Consider the following 14,080-nt stretch of genomic DNA (forward strand, 5'->3'; position numbering starts at 1 on the left):
GTGATTTTGAATATTCACTCATTTTCTTAAAGCAGAATTTTTTTCATTTTCAAGTTGCAGATAATAAATCTTGCTCCATCTTAAGATTTCTCAATAATTAGTTTCCTTGTGCCTATAAGCTGGTACTTAGTACAGTGTTTGGCTCAGTGGATGCTCTTTGTCAATAGTAACATGAATTTTCTTCTGGATACACTAGAGAATAGGGTAGGTTTTTCCAAAGTAAAATGAGGAGAGATCTTTGCACCATTCCTGGATTCTTGGATCATTGATTGACAATAAAATCACTCCTGCGGCCGGTGCCATGGCTCACTAGGCTAATCCTCTGCCTGCATCACTGGCACCCCGGGTTCTAGTCCCGGTTGGGGCACCGGATTCTGTTCCGGTTGCTCCTCTTCCAGTCCAGTTCTCTGCTGTGGCCCAGGAAGGCAGTGGAGGATGGCCCAATTGGTTGGGCCCTGCACCGGCATGGAAGATGAGGAGAAGCACCTGGCTTCTGGCTTCAGATCGGCGCAGTATGCCGTCCATAATGGCCATCTGGGGGATGAACCAATGGAAGGAAGACCTTTTTCTCTGTCTCTCTCTCTCGCTGTCTAACTCTGCCTGTCAAAAAAAAATCACTCCTGTGGAGTTTTGTGGACAGAAGACAATGAAATGGAGGAAGATAGAGCCAGCTCAGTGAACTACAAACCACACTGATTTCCTGCTTGCTCACCATCACCTGGTGACACACATACCCTCTGCTTCTTTCCACAGGCAGTCAAAGCAGAAAGATTTGTCCTGTCTTTGGTCTTCTTTCGTCAATTAAAAACAAATCTTAATGAAAAATGGAGTGAGAGAGGGAGTGGGAGATGGGATGTGAGATGGAGGAGGAGGGTGGAAATGGGGGGAGAAAACCCTATATCCCTAAAAGTTGTACATGTGAAATTTGTAATCTCTAAATAAAAACCTCCAAAAAATTTTTTAAAAAAGTTTGTGGAAAATTCACTTTATCTTTTAATTCCATTTTTCACAAACTTCTTGGAGTCCCCTTGTACATACAAATTATGAAATGATCAGGACAATCAAAGTAACTTACCTATCACCTTACATTTTTTTTTGGACAGGCAGAGTTAGGCAGTGAGAGAGACGGAGAGAAATGTCTTCCTTTTCTGTTGGTTCACCCCCCAAAAAGACCACTATGGCCGGCATGCTGCGCTGATCCAAAGCCAGGAGCCACGTGCTTCTCCTGGTCTCCCATGTGGGTGCAGGGCCCAAGAACTTGGGCCATCCTCCACCGCCTTCCTGGGCCACAGCAGAGAGCTGGCCTGGAAGTGGAGCAACCAGGACAGAATCCAGTGCCCCAACTGGGACTAGAACCCAGGGTGCCGGCGCCGCAGTCGGAGGAGTACTCCAGTGAGCTGCGGTGCCGGCCTCCTTACATAGTTTTTAAAAGAACGTAGGATACAAAAAAGCTGTGAGTATCTAATAGTTTATTTATATCATTACTGGCCTGTATATTAGGTATCAAGAAGTTGATTTATCTCCTAACTGCAAATATGTGTGGTTCAACTAACATCTTCCCATTTCTTTCACTCTCAGCCCCTGGCAACATCTATTCTATTCCATGATTAAGTTTGACTTTCTTAGATTCCACAAATAAGGGAAGACTGTGTGGTATTCGTCTTTCTGTGTCATATTTCAAGCAACCTAATGTCCACATTCATACTTTTGGATCCATGTTATGACAAAATCCCTGAATTTCTCTTAATGTTGAATGTGATTCCATGCATATATCTGTTTTTTCTCTATTCATTTGTTGACAACGTTATTTCCATATCTTGTTCTTCTGAATAATGCTCATATGAATGTGGATGGGCAAGTGTACCTTTGAGACAGTCATTTTATTTACTCTGGATACACATCCAGTAGTGGGATTCCTTTGTCATTTGTTCCATTCTTAATTTTGTTTGATATACCTCGACAGTGTTTCTCATAGTGAATGTAACAATTTCTATTCCCTCAAACAATTTATGTGTTCCCTTTTCTCCACATCTGGTCCAATATTCGTTATCTTTTTACTTTTTTAATGTTTTTAATTTTTAATGAAATAATTTAAAGTATTTTAAGTAGTATGAATTATTTCTTAATAAATATATTAAAATATAGTTAATTTTAAATATTCTAAAATATATACAATAAATATATTTCTTCTGTGAATAAGAAATTCTCAAATTAATGAAAATAATTTCTGAGAATTACCCTACTTTTCCTATCTACCTCTCTCTGTCATTATATTTTTTAAAGATTTATTTTGAAACAGAGTTATTTATTTGAAACAGAGTTACAGAAAGGCAGAGGAATAGATAGAGAGAGAGGTCTTCCATCTGCTGGCCTACTCCCAAAATGGCTGCAACAGCCAGAGCTGGGCTAATCCGAAGCAAGGAGCCCGGATCCTCCCTCAGGTCTCCCACAAGGGTGCAGGGACCCAAGACCTGGGCTATCCTCCTCTGCACTCCCAGGCAAAGCAGAGAGGTGGACTAGAAGTGGAGCAGCCAAGTACTGAACCAGCACCCACATGGAATGCCAGCACCTCAGGTGGCAGCTTCACCCACTGCACCACAGAACGGCCCCCCCATCATTATTTTAAATGATATTCCTTCTCTTTATAAACTACCTTAATAGTGATAAAGTGGAGTTTTAGTATAACATAATGAAAATAACAGTGGATATTCAATAATCTTTTCATACCTTGAGTTTCAGATCATTGCAAAATTTCACACAAGTATCACATATCTTCATGCCTGAGTAGTGAATCTTGATTGATATTGAGTTTTTGCTCACATTTCGAATTCTTCTAACCTCGCTTAGTTAGTTGCACTTGGAATTGCACAGGGCAAACACCTAATTGCATGTCAAAATTCTCAATGCATTGTCAGAGAATTCTAGAACAAAGAACTTTAATGAATCTCCTCACTCCATTGCCCAGGCTTGAAATGAAAAAGTACATATACCATCTGATGAATGAGTATACTCTTTTATCTTTCACACTTCCTTATCTTTGCATGCACTGTCCATTATGCCTGGAATTCTTTTAACAAGGTTAATTGCTTCATTTTTTATCTTAAAATGATACACCAGGGGCCAGCACTGTAGCACAGCAGTCAAAGACCTGGCCTGAGCACCGGCAGCCCACATGGGTGCTGGCTCCAGTCCCAGCTGCTCCCTTAAAATCCAGCTCTCCAACATGCCCTGGGAAAGCAGCAGAAGATTGCCCAAGCCCCTGAACCCACATGGGAGACCCAGAAGAAGCTCCTGGTTCTTGGCCTCGGATGGGCCCAGCCCTGGCCACTGAAGCCATCAGGGGAGTGAATCAGTGGATGGAAGACCTCCTTCTCTGTCTCTACCTCTCTCTGTAACTCTGTCTTTCAATAAATAAAACAAATCCCCCCCCCAAAAAAATGATGCACCAAATTATATAAAATACTGACCATTCACAAGTGTGTTTTTTCATTACTGGCAAAAATTGCTCCTTGAATTTCACATCCCATGCCTTGTCATACATAGAAATAGATTTTAAGATAATCTTTCAGATTTTCTAAAAAACAATCTGTTTGAATGAGTGTCAGAGAGAGGGAGAGACACAGAAAGAAATACCTTCCATCTGCCGGTTCACTCCCCAAATGCCTGCAACAGCCAGGTTTAAGCCAAGTCAAAGCCAAGAGCCAGGAACTCCATTAAGGTCTCCCAGTGGGTGGTAGGGGCCCAAGTACCTGGGCCATCATCCACTGTCTCCCAGGAACATTAGCAGGAAGCTGAATCCGAATTGTGAAGTAGCAAGAACCCAGGCACTCTGATGTGGGATACAGACATTCCAACTAATGACTTAACCCACTGTGCCGTAATACCTGCCATTTTTAGAATTTTAAAGTAATACTTTGATTATATATAGGAAAGAGTGTAGAAGGGAAAAAGATTCATAGTGCTACTCAGAGACCAGAGAAAAATCAAGGTTTATGTTTTAGTATATATATTCTTTCTGTCTCTTTGGTCTGAAGGTTTTATTTTTAAAACATAGTTAATACACAGTATAATTGGTATATACAGTTTTACATCTGCTTTCATTACTTAACCCTGTGGTATAAGCATTTTTCCCTGCCATTCAAAAGAATTTGAATATATTTCTAATGACTGGGCAATCCAGCTTGGAGATCACCAGTTTCTTACTTGAGGCTTTTAAATTTTTTTCCCCAAAAGTGAAAAATTCTTTGAGTGCTCTGTGAAATTACTGAGTCAAAAGCTTTTGTTCTTTGGGAAGATTTTAATGGTTTCTAGAACTATCACTGGTAGATAAGAGTACTCATCTCACAGCAACTCCAGGAACACTAAATATCATTGGTTCCTTAAATATTTGCCACTTATATGTTTTAAGTATTCTTTCAAACTAATAAAGGCTTTATTTTTAAAGCAAAACATATAACACTGATACATCTCCAAGACCAGTATAAGAGTTCAGTGGGTTTTATGAAAAAGAAAATTGTAATTGATCAAACTAAAAATTGGAACCATCGAAGGAATGACCATTGATGATGGTGACCAATGTATGTAGTGTGTGCTTGTCTAAGAGGTTGTTTTATGTTTTCATCTATGTGAAAACATATGATAGGAGAGGAGAAATGCAAAGAAGGTAGCAGATGGTCAAAATTTTAAGAGTCTTTATACACTACAATGTACTCTCCTGCTTTGGATAATTAATCACTAGATCATTTTATAAAGATTTTAATACCAAGGAACACATCCAAAAGTCTAAAATAGATTAGGTTACCCCTAAAGTTCTATAGGTGAGCAGTGGAGCAAAAAATAGTTTGTTTTTTCAAAAGCCAGATTCACAGTAGTGGCACTAAATCTAACATTATATGCTTGCAATAGAAAAGAAGATGGTAATCTTAATAAAGGCTGATCATTTTCATGTTGACTGGAACTCTTGTCCATGAATTCTCTGCCTCTATCAAGTTCCTCAGTCATTTTCTGAAGCTTCTCATTATTCAAGTTCTCACCCACCTCTTTGTGTAAGTGATTCAGATTTCTGATCCTTACCTTTTCTTTTTTTAAAAAAATATTTATTTATTTGAAAGTCAGAGTTATACAGAGAAGAAGAGGCAGAGACAGAGAGAGAGAGGTCCTCCACCCACTGGTCCACTCCCCAAATGGCCGCAGCAGCCAGAGCCAGGCTGATCCAAAACCAAGAGCCAGGAGCTCCCCCACCCCCAGGTCACCCATGAGGGTGCAGGGGCCCAAGGATCTGGGCCATCCTCTGCTGCTCTCCCAGGCCATAGCAAAGAGCTGGATTAGAAGTGCAACAGCTGGGACTCGAACTGGAGCCTACATGGAATGCCAGCACTACAGGTGGTATCTTTTTTTTTTTTTAACTTTTATTTAATGAATATAAATTTCCAAAGTACAGCTTAGGGATTACAATGGCTTCCCCCGCATAACTTCCCTCCCACCTGCAACTCTCCCATTTCCACTCCCTCTCCCCTTCCATTCACATCAAGACTCATTTTCAATTCTCTTTATATACAGAAGATCAGTTTAGCATATATTAAGTAAATATTTCAACAGTTGGCACCCACATAGAAACACAAAGTGAAAAATACTGTTTGAGTACTAGTTATAGCATTAATTAATATTGGAAACACATTAAGGACAGAGATCCTACATGAGGAGTAAGTGCACTGTGACTCCTGTTGTTGACTTAACAAATTGCCACTCTTGTTTATGGCATCAGTAATCACCCTAGGCTCTTGTCATGAGTTGCCAAAGCTATGGAAGCCTTTTGAGTTCACTGACTCTGATCATATTTAGACAAGGCCACAGTCAAAGTGGAAGTTCTCTCCTCCCTTCAGAGAAAGGTACCTTCTTCTTCAATGACCTGTTCTTTCCACTGGGATCTCACTCGTGATCTTTCATTTAGGTTTGTTTTTTTTTTTTTTTTTTTTTTTTTTTTGTACAGGCGGTATCTTAAAAAACTACATCACAACACGAGTCCCTCCATATCTTCAATTTCATCATCACTGAAGAGCTTGAAAGCTTTCAGGATTTCTTTTTCTTTTTCTTTTTCTTTTTTTTTGACAGGCAGAGTGGACAGGGAGAGAGAGAGAGACAGAGAGAAAGGTCTTCCTTTGCCGTTGGTTCACCCTCCAATGGCCACCATGGCCGGCGCACCACGCTGATCCGATGGCAGGAGCCAGGTACTTATCCTGGTCTCCCATGGGGTGCAGGGTCCAAGAACTTGGGCCATCCTCCACTGCACTCTCTGGCCACAGCAGAGAGCTGGCCTGGAAGAGGGGCAACCGGGACAGAATCCAGTGCCCCGACCGGGACTAGAACCCAGTGTGCCGGCGCCGCAAGGCGGAGGATTAGCCTAGTGAGCCGCAGCGCCGGCCCATGGATTTCTTTTTCAACATGTTTCTTAGACAATTTCTGTGTCATCACAGTGAAAAAGTCATGTTTCCTGCCCCTTAATTTTGTTTATTTCCTTTTTTATATTAAATTTGTACATATTTGTCAGGTAAAATGTGTCAGTTTGATACTTGCATAAGTTCAAAGCCCAGAGCCCTCATTGCCACCTTAAATTATTTTTCTTTTCCTTTTTTGATAATAGCCATTTTTACAAATGTGAGGTAATAAAATTTTGGTCTTGGTTAGCAGTGCAGAGCCCATTTTCAAATATCAGTTTGCTGCTTTCACATCTTGATTGGAAAAACTTAGCAGATCCTTTGTCCACTTTTTATTATATTTGTTTTGAGTTGTGTATGGTCTTTGTATTACTCCCTTAATCATACTAGGTTTGCCAATATTTTGTATATTCTTTGCATTCTTTTTTAATTTTTCCTTTAGTATGCCGAAATATTTTTGTTTTAGTTTTTTCAGTCCTACTTCCTTTTGCCAGCTGTGCATTTGGTGTCGTATCTAAATCATTGTTGAGGTCTAGTACAGCCACAGCTGTGGTAGACATTTGTGAAGTGAAATAGTGGATGGTTAAATTCTCTTTCCCTCTTTTTCTCTCTCTATGTGTCTCTTTTTTCTTTCAAACTAATTAAGAACTTGTAAAAACTACTTGGAATACTTGGTAATAAATCAGAGATAGATTATATGAATGAGGTCCTAGTGTAACATAGACTGGTGGTGTGACTACAGTTCATTGTAATGTATTCTTTATTTTATGAGCAAATAAAAGAAAGATATTCCAATGCTCTGATCATGAGTTGTAATGTCAGAGAAGGGAAAAAGTTGCTTATCTTGATTTGATCATTACACATTGTATATATGGATTAAAATTTCACAAAGTTGCCTGTAGATATGTATAATTACTGTCAACAAAACATAAACTCAGAACAGCATCTTACTAGGTGTAAAAATATTTAAATTAATATCACAACTACTATTATGATCTTTGGAGATATTGTATTAAGACAAATGTATTCTGAAAATAACTGAATTGGTATTTTCCCAGGCTAAGTGGAGAAATTAGAAGGCAGTACTTTACCTTAAATTGGTAATCAATATATCTCTTAAATTTTTTCATGTAAGTAAAATGAAGTAGTTCTTTAACTGTCTAATTATCTATGGAATTAATTTGAATTAGGTAAATATCAAACAAGAAATAAGGAAATAAATGGTAGGTTAAATTTAGTGCAAAAATTTATTGAAACATGCATATTCTTTATGATTTTAAATAATTTTGAACAAAAATGAGTGTATTTTAATTTCATGTTTCACAAAATATGTGAAAGCCCTCATATTTGTTGGACTTCAGTTTCTTCTAACTCAGGAGCCTGTCTTCCCAGTCCTAACAGTCTCATGTTTTAAGTGAGTATTCCATGTTTGTAATATTTTGAGAGTTACATAAGCATTACCACAGTCAAAAATTAATGAATTTTAATTAATCCCCAACTACTTCATATTATTTAAAGCCCCATTCACCATTAGTCTCAGACAGGCATTAATCTAAACTTTGTCTCCAGATATTGGCCTTTTCTGGACATATTGTATAGTTGGAATCATACAGTGTTGGAGTATGTACAGTCTTGATTTTGATTTCTTTTTTTGAGTTTTTTTAAAGATTTTATTTATTTATTTGACAGGTAGAGGAAAAGAAAGTGAGAGGGGGAGACAGAGAGAAAGGTCTTCCATCTGCTGGTTCACTCCCCAAATGGCTGCAATGGCTGGAGCTGGGCCAACCTGAAGCCAGGAGCCTGGAGCTTCTTCCAGGTCTCCCAAATGGGTGCAGGGGCCCAAGGACTTGGGCCATCTTCTACTGGTTTCCCAGGCCATAGCAGAGAGCTGGATCAAAAGAGGAGCAGCAGGAACTAGAACTGGCACCATATGGTATGCCAGTGCCTGCCACAGATGGAGGGCTAACCTATTGTGCCACAGTACCAGCCCCTTGTTAATTAACAATTAATTACCAGCTCATGTTGTTAATTTAACAATTAGCACTCTTATGTATGATGTCAGTGGTCACCTGAGTCTCTTGACATGAGCTACCTAGGCTATGGAAGCCTTTTGAGAACATTAACTCCATCAGTATTCGGTAAGGCCATAAGCAAAGTGGAAGTTCTCTCCTCCCTTTAGAGAAAAGTACATCCTTCTTTGATGGCCACTTCCTTCCACTGCAGTCTCACTTACAGAGATCCTTCATGTAGGTCATTTTTTGCCACAGTGTCTTGGCTTTCTATGCCTGAAATGCTCTCACAGGCATTTCAGCCAGACCAGGAAAGCTTAAGGGCTGATTCTGAGGTCAAAGTGCTATTTAAAGTGAATGACATATGGCTCTGCTGTGTGGACTGCCTCTCATGTTGGAATAGTCTCTCCTTTTTAATTCTATCTATTATTACCAGACACTCCATCATATTTATATGATTACTTTAACATAATCCTATCAATATGTTCACTTTAACACTTAATATGATCACTTTAAAAATTAAGATGGCATTTTTACCACCAAGCTTAATGTGATTTGGAGTCCCACGACAGGTTTTTAAACTGTACTCTTAGAAGTAAGTCTGTAGGAATATATGCAGAACAGCTTCACAGCTACAAAATTCCCCTCCCTCTCTTATTCCCACTCTTATTTTTTACTGGGTTCTGTTTTCAATTGACTTGATACAGATATGATTAATTCTATGTTAAGTAAAGAATTCAACAAATAATAAAAAGGAAAAAATTAAAAACAAAACAAAACAAAAAAAAGGGAACTGTTCCTTGGCAGTCAAGACAAAGGTGGCTCAAGTCATTCTTTCTCAAAGTGTCAATTTCACTTCTATAGGTTTCTTTTTAGGTGCTCTGTTAATGCTCACAGATCAGGAAGAACATAGGGTGAAGAAGCCAAAAATGAGGAAGAGGAGTAGAAGGAAAAGGGGGAGGAGGAGGTCGAGTAACTGCCAAGCCATCACAGGCCTCCCCCCGACCAGATATTCCATTGGAAGCTGCTGTGGCCACCACCACCATGGGACCTGTGGAACCCCTAAGCCGCCTCCCCTGGTCCTGTCCTGGGCCTAGAGCCACCCCTCCCCCACCAACATGCTTTTGAGGCACCATCACAGTTCCTGCCTGAGCCCCACCAGGTACCTTGCTTGGTGGCCCTGGAGAGTAAGCACCTGCAATACCAGTCACTAGCCCCAGCAGGCTCCACTGGACTGAGGGTGGAAGAACAGAGAGAAGGGGAGGGGAAACAAAGGAAGGAAGAGAGGATGGAAGGAGGGAGGAAACATAAAAGTGTCTCCTCAGAGCCCTGCTCTGCTTCAGAAGCTGCTCACTCTACCCTGGACTTGTTACGATATCTTTTTGATATTTTTAAATGATTTATTTATTTATTAGAAAGTCAGAGTTACACAGAGAGAAGAGGCAGAGAGAGAGAGAGAGAGAGAGGTCTTCCATCTGATGGTTCACTCCCCAATTGTCCACATGGCCAGAGCTGCACTGAATTCTGACTGGGAAGAAGCTCCTGGTTTCTGGCTTCAGGTTGGCCAATTGGGGAGTGAACCATCAGATGGAAGACCTCTCTCTCTCCCTCTCTCTCTCTCTCTGCCTCTTCTCTCTGTGTAACTCTGAATTTTAAATAAATAAATAAATCTGTAAAAAATATATTTTCAGAATGTCCATTGCTACTATACAGAAATGTAATTGATACTTGTTCTTACTTTTAAATAAATAAATAAATCTGTAAAAAATATATTTTCAGATTGTCTGTTGCTACTATATAGAAATGTAATTGATACTTGTATCATTATTTTATATTCTTAACTTTTACTTTGGGTTTTTAGTGAACTCCTCAGGAGATCTTCTATTTAAAAGATTATGTTTTTTTTTTTCAAATAAAAGCTATTTAATTTGTTTTTCAAAATATAAAAACATTTTGAAAGATTTTGTAGATTATATTTGAAAGGCAGAGTTACAGAGAGAGAGGTAAATACAGAGAGAAAGAGATTCCATGTACTGGTTCATTCCCCAAATGGACTCAATGCCCGACACTGGGCTAGGAGCTTGGAGCTTCTCAGGTCTCCCAAGTGTATCTGTTTTTATGCCAATACCACACGTTTTGATTATCTTTGAATTAAGGGAATGTGAGACCTCCAATTTTGATCTTATTTTTAATATTTCTGTTTTGGATTCTTTGAAATTAAAAATGAATTTCTCTATATTTTATTTTATTTTATTTTCTGCTAAAAATAACTGTTGGAGTACTATAAAGAATCACTTGAATCTATGTCACTTAGGATCATATTAATTTATTATACATTATTATAATCCATAAACACAGGATATGTTTCCATTTATTTCTATGATCATTAATTCCCTTCAATAATCCTTTATAGTTTTCAGTGCTTAGATATTTTATTTACTCTGTTAAGTTTTTTCCTGTGTGATTTATTCCTTTTGATGCTATTCAAAATCCAATTGTTATCTTTTTTATTTTTTATTCATGTAAGTTGAACAAATTTCATGTGTTTCATATACACAGATTTAGGAACATAGTGATACTTCCCACCCTACCCTCTCAACTACCCATAGTCCCAACCACCCTCCCTCCTTCCTTTCTTATTTTTCTTTTAATTTTTACAATGACATACTTACAATTTATGTTATAATCCCAAATTTAAGCCTCAATTAGGTAAAAATTCAACAAATAGTACGTAGAAAAAATAAGCTCTGTTCCTCAGAATATAGATAAGGGCTGTAAACAATAATCAAAACTCAAAATGTCAAATTTTGCTCATTTATGTTTCTATTTTTGTATTCTGTATATTAGTTACCACAAATCAGGGAAAATGTAGGATATGTGTTTTTTAGGGAGGAGACTAGCCTGTTTCACTAAGTATAATGGTTTCCAATTCCTTAAGTTGAATAGTGTTCTGTAGTGTAGATAAGCTATGTTTTCTACATCGAGTCATCAGTTGATTGACGTCTGTTTTGATTCCACAACTTAGCTATTTAAATAGAACTGCAATAAATATGTTGACACAGATAACACTTTCATATGGTGATTTCATTTCCTTTGAGTAAATTTCCATGAGTGGGATATCTAGGTCATACAGTAGATATATTGTCAGATTTCCGAGGAATCTCCATATTGTCTCCAGTATTGGTTGTGCTAATTTACATACCCATCATAACAGTGTATCAGGGTACATTTTCCCCCACATACTCACCAGCATTTATTGTTTATTGACTTTTGGATAATAGCCATTCTAACTGGAAGGAGACTGTGGGGAGCAATTCGGACTATACTGTTACTGGAATTAAGACTTATTCTATGCATCTGCTCTCCCACAATATGGCGCTGGGAGAGAAGAAAGAGGCTTCCAAACAGCTGCCTCCAGTTCAGCCAATAAACTGTAGGACTTGCTCCTGATTGGAGGAGAGCAGCGTACTCGGCGTGTGGGCAGCCGAGTTAGGATTGGCGGAGGAGGACTATAAAGGAGGAGAGAGACGGCATGCACCAGGAACATCTAAGGGGAACATCTAGCTGAAGGAACACCTGTGCAGCCCCCGAGAAAGCTGGCCGGCGGTGTGCCGCTCCCCTGCGGAAGTGGGGAATGTGGCCAGGGGGAACTGCCCTTCCACGGAGGTGGAAGGGATAGTAGCCAACCCGGGAAGAACCAGCAGCAAACCCGGGGAGGGCCGAGCAGACGAGAGAACAGCGCAGGGTCCTGTGTTGCTCCTCCACAAAGAGGGGGAGCGACATAATGGTGCCGTGACTCGGATAGGAAACCTAGGACGGATAGGAAACCTAAGAGGGAAGAAACGGGAAGAAGTGGAAAATGCCGGAGAGAGAGACTAGCAAACAGCCTAGGGAAAAGCCGGACGAAAAAGGTGCCAGAAGAAGCTATTGAAAGCCTAGGCATAGACTCGGATACGGACTGTGGGAAAGAAGTTAGGATTTAAAGTGAAAGCAAGAAGAAACTTAGACTCAGATACGGACTGCAGGTTGAAAGTGAAAGTGAAACCTATAAGAAACTTAGACTTGGATACGGACTGTGGGGAGAGGCCAGGAGAAATGAGGGAGGAATATTGTTGGAAGAAAACTTAGGGAAACATACCGGGTAGAGAAAAATGTTAGGGAGGATGAAGCCGCGAGTGCAGGCCAAGCCATCTTGGAATTCTTCAAGTCAGCCCGGGGAGCAAAAGGCGAAGATCTGGAACCAGAGGCAGAGACGTGGGCCGCCAGGATTCGCCAGGTTAGTCCGGGGAACTTGGACTGAATGCCGGTGGTGGCGGAAACATTCGCGGAAGCCACCGCGTGCAGAGAGAGCACGGGGCGTGAATAGATAGGGAACGCGGGGCTGGCGCGAGGCCGTGGTGCGGGCGCGAAGTGCGTGGAGACCACGGAGTGTGTGCGCAGAGCCGGGAACCCGCCGGCGGGGCGAGGCGCCGGGAAGCCGCGCAGAGCCGTGAAGCTGCTGCGGGGCGAGGTGCTGAGAAGCAGCCTCGGGGCGAGCGCCGCCGGGAAGCTGCAGGGATAAGAGAAACAGAAGTTTAGAAGTAAAATGAGAGAAATAGGAATGTTGGCAGACAGAAGTAAAATGGGAGAAATAGGAATGCCCGGAGATAGAGAAATAGAAAAATAGAAAGGCCTCCCCACAATACTGCAATGAGAAGGCTTGGATTCGGTCTGCCTGATTAGTGAGGCGATGAGCACCTGCGGGCAGCTAGCAGCTTATGCGCCGCAGGTCACAGAAGACAGGCACGTTATCAACACCAATAAGTCACCCCACAACATGGCAATGAGAGAGCTTGGATTCGGTCTGCCTGATTAGGGCGGTAAGCACCAACAGGCGGCTCGACCAGAGTATGAGCTGCAGGTCACCGAAGATAGGCACGAATCAACACCAATAAGCCTCCCCACAATATGGCGCTGAGAAGGCTTGGATTCGGTTTGCCTGATAGGTTTTGTAAGCACCTGCAGGCAGTTCTAGCAGAGTAGAGCATGCGCTGCAGGGCACCGAACACAGGCATGCATCAGTGCCTAGAAACCTCCTCACAACATGGTGAAGAGAGGACCCGGATTCGGTTTGCCTGATTGATAGGACTTGTAAGAACCTGTGGCAACTCTAGCAAGTAGAGCAGAGTGTGTGCCGCGGGACACCGAAGACAGGCGCGTATCAACGCCAAAAAATAGAAAGAAAGGGGGATCTGTGGGGAGCAATTCGGACTATACTGTTACTGGAATTAAGACTTATTCTATGCATCTGCTCTCCCACAATATGGCGCTGGGAGAGAAGAAAGAGGCTTCCAAACAGCTGCCTCCAGTTCAGCCAATAAACTGTAGGACTTGCTCCTGATTGGAGGAGAGCAGCGTACTCGGCGTGTGGGCAGCCGAGTTAGGATTGGCGGAGGAGGACTATAAAGGAGGAGAGAGACGGCATGCACCAGGAACATCTAAGGGGAACATCTAGCTGAAGGAACACCTGTGCAGCCCCCGAGAAAGCCGGCCGGCGGTGTGCCGCTCCCCTGCGGAAGTGGGGAATGTGGCCAGGGGGAACTGCCCTTCCACGGAGGTGGAAGGGATAGTAGCCAACCCGGGAAGAACCAGCAGCAA

Source organism: Oryctolagus cuniculus, chromosome 2, assembly GCF_051225735.1.
Source record: "Oryctolagus cuniculus isolate XC-2025 breed Fujian yellow rabbit chromosome 2, ASM5122573v1, whole genome shotgun sequence".
In the NCBI taxonomy this organism is placed as follows: Eukaryota; Metazoa; Chordata; class Mammalia; order Lagomorpha; family Leporidae; genus Oryctolagus; species Oryctolagus cuniculus.